At 49.4% G+C, this 6,975-nt stretch overlaps 1 pseudogene; it reads left to right on the top strand.

Annotated features, from left to right (window-relative positions):
- Positions 1–701: 701 nt before the first annotated feature.
- LOC118905438 lies at positions 702–2,460 on the top strand (annotated as a pseudogene).
- The last annotated feature ends 4,515 nt before the right edge of the window (positions 2,461–6,975 follow it).

Raw genomic sequence — 6,975 nt, forward strand, 5'->3', positions numbered from 1 at the left:
GGAATTCTGTTTGGGGCTTTCAGTTCAATGCTTTGAAAATCCTTTATTGTGTCTAACGTTTCTCCTCTCACATTTTAAATCCACTTACTCATGGACTTCTGAATGCATATGGAGAACAGCGGAGCAGGAGCTTCTAGAGGGTTCCAAACTCTTTCCTGTAGAGTGCTGGGGATTCCAAGTCGGGACCTCAGAGGGATGGGGGATGGCAGCTGGACCTGGGCCCCATCTGGCCACCAATAGGAGGAGTTTCCTCAGTTTTACATGCTGTGGGTATGTGCAAGATTTTATTTATAGAAAGAGCTCTACTGTTTTTTGTCTTTTTTTTTTTTTTTTTTACTGCCTGAAAAACCCTTTATGATATTATCTTCCAGAATACATATAATAAAATAGTCTCTTTCATGTTAGCTGTTTAAGCACTGGGTGTGTTTCCCATTCTCTTCATATGTCTTTTATGGATTCTTCATTCGCTTTAAATCCCTTTATATGGGTTAGTCCGATAAAACTGGGTACCAGAAATACTCATATTATGCCAAAAGAGGCCTTTAAAAAATATAGTCGCATATAATGCCTTAAAATCCTAAAGGGGTTATTTAGTTACCATGCATCTTCAAAAATCTCATGTTAATTAGTAATTATGGATCTGATTGTATAATTATAAGATTTTAAAAGTAACTGTTAGATTTAGAAACTCTGGCCGGGCTATGGATATGCCGCGGAGGCGCAGCCGGCGGCTGGAAGGCCTAAAGCCTGAGTCCCCCGAGAACCCCACCTCAGTTCTGCGGGCCAGACGGGCCCTTGTGGAGCTCGAGTCGAACCCAGAAGAAAAGAGGGAGCCCGGGTCTCCTCGGAGGGTGCGGCCACCCAGCCTGGGGTCTCCCAGACATCAGCCGGAGACAAGCCAGAGATACCCAGTCAACGGGAGGGGGCAGGCTTGGGGTCCCCCCGAAAGCGGCCAGAGCCGGGCCCAGGGTCCCCCCAGCGTCAGCGAGACCCAGGCCTGGAGTCGCCCCCAAAGACAGCCGGAATCGAGTCCTGAATCCCTCCGACCGCAGCCAAAGCCAAGTGGGGAGTCGCCGAAGTTTTCCCAGGACCAAGAAGAGGCGGACTCGGAGTTGCCCAAGAGTAAGGAGGAGCCGCGCTCGGGGTCCCCCCGACATCAGCTGCAGCCGGGCCCGGGGCCACCAGAGCCCTACCCGGGTCCCGAGCCCTCTCAGCCACTACAGGGCTGACACCCCAGAGCCCGGCTCCCCAGGGGATCGGCGTGAGCCCAGCAAGCCCCCGCCGGCCGGGCAGCTGGAGAGAGACGGCCTCGGGCCAGAGAAGAGAGAAGGGTCTTCAGCCCAGGCCCCAGCGTCCAAGAAACCGAAGAAGGAGGAGGAGGTCCCTAAAGTCCCGAAGGGGAAGCCCAGGTCCGGGCGGGGGTGGAAGGACCGCTCAAAGAAGAGCGTCTCCCAGATGGTCCAGGACAAGGCCCTGCGCACATCCTGGCCGCGGAAGATGCAGGACCGGCAGGAGACAGAGCTGGCCAAGGACTTCGCCCGGCACCTGGAGGAGGAGAAGGAGCAGCGCCGGCAGGAGAAGCATCAGCGCTGCGCCGAGAACCCGAAACGCCGCCCGGAGAACGAGCGGAAGGCGGAGATCGTCCAGGCGCCCCGAAACCCCGCCAAGCGCCCCAAAACCCCGCCAAGCGCAAGCGGGCGAAGCAGCAGCAGCTGCGCTCCGCCGAGAAGCGGGCCGCTGGCCCAGCTGCAGCAGCTCCGAGCTCAGCATGGCCGAGGCCTTCTGTGGCCAACCGCCGTGCCACACACGGCAGCCCTCGGGCCACTGGCCACACGCCTCTGCTGACCCAGGACTCCGGCTCCCTGGCTCCAAAACAGGGGCTCCACCCGAGAGGGGGCTCTGAGCCTCCCAGAGGGCTCACAGGCAGGTCTCTGTGGCGCAGAGACCCAGAGGTAGCCTGGGACCCGGCAGAGACTGGAGGAGGGAGGAGGGTCAGCTCGCTCCTCTCCCCCTCCCCTCCCCCTCCCCTCCCCTCCCCCCTCCCCTCCCCCCCCCCTCCCCTCCCTCCCCTCCCCCCCCCTCCTCTCCCCTCCCCTCTCCCCTCCCTCTCCCTCCCTCTCCCCCCTCCTCCCCCCCCCCCCCCCCCCCCCCCCCCCTCCCCCCCCCCCCCTCCTCCCCCCTCCCCTCCCCTCTCCCCTCCCCTCCCCACCCCCCTCCTCTCCCCTCCCCCCTCCTCTCCCCTCCAAGTGCCTTCAAACCACGAAGAGTAATTTCTGGTTCCTCAGGGAGCTGGTGACTGGTGGGTGACTCCCCAAAATATGTATGTCCTGTCTCAGAGTCCTGGGTCTAACCCAGGCCAGGAGGCCGGAAGTCAGGAACCCACCTCCCCACACACACACCTCCCCAAAGGCTGTTTTGGGTCCCTCTGCATCCCCCTGACCCTGTCACCCAGGAGACTGAATCCAGCTCCGCCCCACTTTTCAACACTTAAGGTTAAAATGGGGAGGTTGCAGGGGGGCAGGGTCTATCTAGCTCCCCCTTTCCTGTACCAGACTCTGCAGAAGCCCCAGGGATCTGATTCACTCATGCCATCCAGTCTACAGCAGAAGTATTTATTGAACGCCTGCTGTATACAGGCACAATTCTAGGTACCCGGGAATACAGACAAAAGTCCCTGCCCTCAAGGATCTTTCATTCTGATGGAGAAAACATAATAAACAAATAAAATGTAAAAAAAAAAAAAAGTAACTGTTAAACTTCATTTTTATTAAATAAATCAGTAACAGATGATCAGAAACAGATTTTCTACAAAGAGGAAATGGAGTATGAAGAATTGGCTTCTAAACCTTCCAACCAAACTGACCAAGCTCACCCACTCCCTTCCCCAAACCCATTTGTAAGTTGATCTCTTAGCAAAAGAAAGAAAAAAGACCTCCCAGTTTTGTGACTTATATGGAATAAAGAACACGTCTCTGCCTCTAGACTGTGGCCATCTCTGACTTTCCTGTGATCTGTGCCTCCTCTCTGTGTGGTGAGAGGGTGAACTCACACGGGAAAGCTCTTCTGGATTGCTGGGGACGGACTGCTTGGGAGAGTTTATCTGCCTCCGTTGCTGAGTTGTCTGGTCTCCCTTCTTCCTCTTCTCCTCACAGGCTTTCTTTTTATTTTCATGGATAACTGATCATATCTTACCTGCCAATCAACTGCCACATTTCATAATGGTTCCAGACACTCCTCCAGGGCACCAGGCTGTTTTGGGGAATTCCCTCAATCTGATGAATCTGATGGGTCCAGGCAAAGCCTGTGACGGAAACCCACCCAAACCCAGAAGTGTTGGCAAAGGAATTCCCCACGGTGTGTCCAGTTGAAGGGCTTCTCTAAGCCTCCTCTGTATCCCTCACTGTCTTCTGAAAAGGCACAAAGGGAAGCCACATGTGACTGTAATTTACAGTGGCTAATGGACAAGGGCTGGGCTGGGGAAGGCATGCTGAGGGACTCCGAGGGGGACAGGTGTTTAGACATTCAGCCATTCATTCCACTAAATGCATTAAGGGCCTCATTAATCCAGGGAGGGATGGGTGCACAAGGCACTGACCAGAAACCGAATCCAAGGCTGGAGAATTGAGTCTAGAGAGAAATATGGGGAGGACACGAGATGGTGCTCCCATGCGTGTCACACCCACAAGCAAGTCCCGGCTAGATTGCTTTTGATTCCACCCCTTCGCTCTTGCACAAGAAAGTGTGTCCTAGCTAGATTGCACTGATTCCACCCGTTCGCTCTTGCACAAGAAAGTGTAGAAGAATGCAAAGGAGAGTGCGGCTCTTGTAGGCATACATCTGAATCAGTTCTAATTTACATAAAAAAGTAAATCATTTGCAAATTTTAGTACTTGAATATCAACCTATCACGTTCCTTAGAAATGATCCCAACAAGCTATGTGTTTCGGCAACAAGTTCAAGGGTAAAGCAGACGCCAAACATCCCAGCAGGAAAAGATGGCACATTAAATGGGGATAGTTAAGGAAGTTTTAATACTGTGATTATTTGCAAAAAATATGGGTAAGCTAAAATCATCATGGAACAGTGAAGCACAGTGGGGTCAGATACAGCAAGGAGACTTTATCCCCTTAAGCCTGAAGGGAGAAGGGTAAAAGGCTCACCAGATTCCTGAGGGAGAAAGAGGGTCACCTGGTGGAAGCTGCAGCCTTTGGGGAAGCCACTGACGTCTGTGGCTCAGCTCCCATCTTCTGAGTTCCTGCTTATAAATGCGGCTGTAAGCAGAGGGCAAGGGAAGATGCTGAAGCAGCTCATAGATCCCAGCCCCCCGGGGCACAGAGCAATTTGGATAGTAGTTCAGAGGATTAAAGGGAAAATGTCCAGCACAGGAACCAATTCCAAGAGGAATTGGGAGGGGGGGGGCGCGGAAATGGGGGTGTTCGTCAAAGGGTACACACTTCCAGTTATGATATGAATAAGTTCTGGGGATGCACTGTCCAACGTGGTGACTCTAGTTAACAATACTGTATACTCGAAAATTGCTAAGAGAGTAAAACGTAAATGTTACCACCACCACCATTAAAAAATGATAATTACGCGAGGTGATGGATATGTTAGCTAACCTTATTGTGGTAATCATTTCATAATATATATATACACACGTATATCTGTAGGTATCAAATGATCACATTGTACATCTTACACAGTATTATATGTCAATCATATCTTGACAAAGGTGGGGAAAAAAAGAGTGGTGTGGAGCTAACCTATAGGTCTACTTATCAGGTTTAGAGGCATTTAAGGAAGTTGGGATTCAGAGGCTTATTTGTATAGCTGAAATAGGGGTAATACAGTTGACCCTTGAACGACATGGGTTTGAACTGTGCAGGTCCACTTATAATGGCTTTTTTTCAATAAATGCATACCACAGTACTATATGATTCACAGTTGGTTGAATCTGAGGATGTGGAACCTCAGATATGGAGGGCCAACTGTAAAGTTATACTTGATTTTCGACTGTGCAGAGATTCGATGCCCCTAACCCCCTCATTGTTCAAGGGCCAACTGTATTCAAGGTCCGAGACTTCATGGGACCCAGAGGTATGTTTAGAAGGCTGAGGAACCCAAATGCTAGCAGGTAGGGATCTCACTGGGGCGTGGAGGGTTGACTTATCACAGCCAGTAGGAGCATGAATAGGTCTCTCTGTAGGCTGAACTATAATCTATGCATTTCGGCTCAGGGCAAGGTGAAAGTCTGTTGATATAACTCTGACAGCCATGTAGACTATAACAAATGGGGTAGGCCAAGCAACAAAGGCAAGTAATGTTATGCCTGAACTTGAAAAGCATATTCTGGGTATATAAACATACAAAATACATATGTTTGTAGGAATGGAAAAATTACAATAACTTGTCCATTTTTCCTGGGGATTTAGGAAAATAAATTGGGTCATTTTTCAGGTCCATTGTTTCTGGTAAAGTAACATATATGTACACAGATAAATATACAACTATTTGCAACAGTCTGAGGTTTGCCACAATAACTTAACTCTGTAAAACTTACAGTGGTTCTGCCTCAAAGGCATCATATTTACCATGGGGTGCTGTCTTTACTGAAATGCATTTGGGTGTGTGTGTATTCTTCACTAGAAGAACCGCCACAAATTCAGCAATGGCTTGGGTGTGTCAGTTCTGCCAGAATCCAAGGACTTGGACCGATGAAGCTCTCTTCCAGGGCAATAAAGACCCTTCACACATATGATATTCTTAATAGAATTCTGTGGCTATCATCTTTGGAGATCACATTTAAGATAGTTATGATTTTTAGCCGTATTTCCTTAAGGAAAATGTAAAAGTCATCCATAAAATTCACCATAGAACACTTCCACCAAAATATTTTTTTGGAAAATGAGAAATGGCTTTAATAATGGAGAAACTAGTAAGCTATAAAATGAGTTCATAATATGGATTTCACCAAGTCTGAACTCCTTTGTTGGGCTGCTGAAATTGACCATGCTACATAAAATCAACAAGTTGTAATACGATAATGAAGACAACTGAGGCATTCGGGGAAACCATCGACATCTTTTGTGTTTATATAGAACATCAACATCCATGACAGAGTATTATCTTAAGATATAGTGCATTGAATAGTGTTCTCCCGAAAGGTATACTGAAGTCCTAATCCCCAGTACCTGGGAATGTGACTTTATCTGGAAAGAGTATCTGCAAATATAATCATGTTAAGATGAGGTCGTTGTGGGTTAAGGTAGATCCTAAATCCAATGACTGGTGTCTTAATAAGAAAAGGAGAGAGAGATTTAGATACAGAGAGAACACACTCAGAAGGAAGAAGTCCACGTGAAGACAGAGGCAGAGACGAGTAAGTCAGCTCCAAGTAACGCCAAGCATTGCTGGCAACACCAGATGCAAGAGAGGCAAGGAAGCTTCCTCCCCTAGAGCCTCTGGAGAGCCTGACCCTGCTGACACCTTCATTTCAGACTTCTGGTCTCCAGGACTACAAGAGAATAAATTTCTGTTCTTTCAAGCCACGTGGTTTGCGGGAATTGTGTTGAGTCAGCTCTAGGAAACTGATACAAATGTAAACAAAAGTTTGAACAAATTAACGTTTTCTGTTAGTAACAGGAAGTCACCAGGGCACTTCCCTCTCTGGCACTCCCCAGCCCCAGCCCATGACTGAGTCCTTTCAGTTTCACCCCCTTGGTCTCTTGGCTGGTCCATGTCTCTTTCCTCCCAATCACCCCAGTCTGGACCCAGGCTCTGGCACCAACACTGCAGGGTCCTCTCTCCAAACCTCCCTGCTGCCCTGCGTCCCCAGGCTCCAATCCTTTCTCCTGCAGCCAAGGAGACGCTGGCATGGAAATCCATTACACCCCACCCCACACTCCCACCCTCCCCACTCGCTTTTGTACAGCTTTAACCATTTTGTGCTTTTCACTTCTCATAGAATAAACCCCC

The sequence above is a fragment of the Balaenoptera musculus genome, chromosome 12 (assembly GCF_009873245.2).
Source record: "Balaenoptera musculus isolate JJ_BM4_2016_0621 chromosome 12, mBalMus1.pri.v3, whole genome shotgun sequence".
NCBI classification, from domain to species: Eukaryota; Metazoa; Chordata; class Mammalia; order Artiodactyla; family Balaenopteridae; genus Balaenoptera; species Balaenoptera musculus.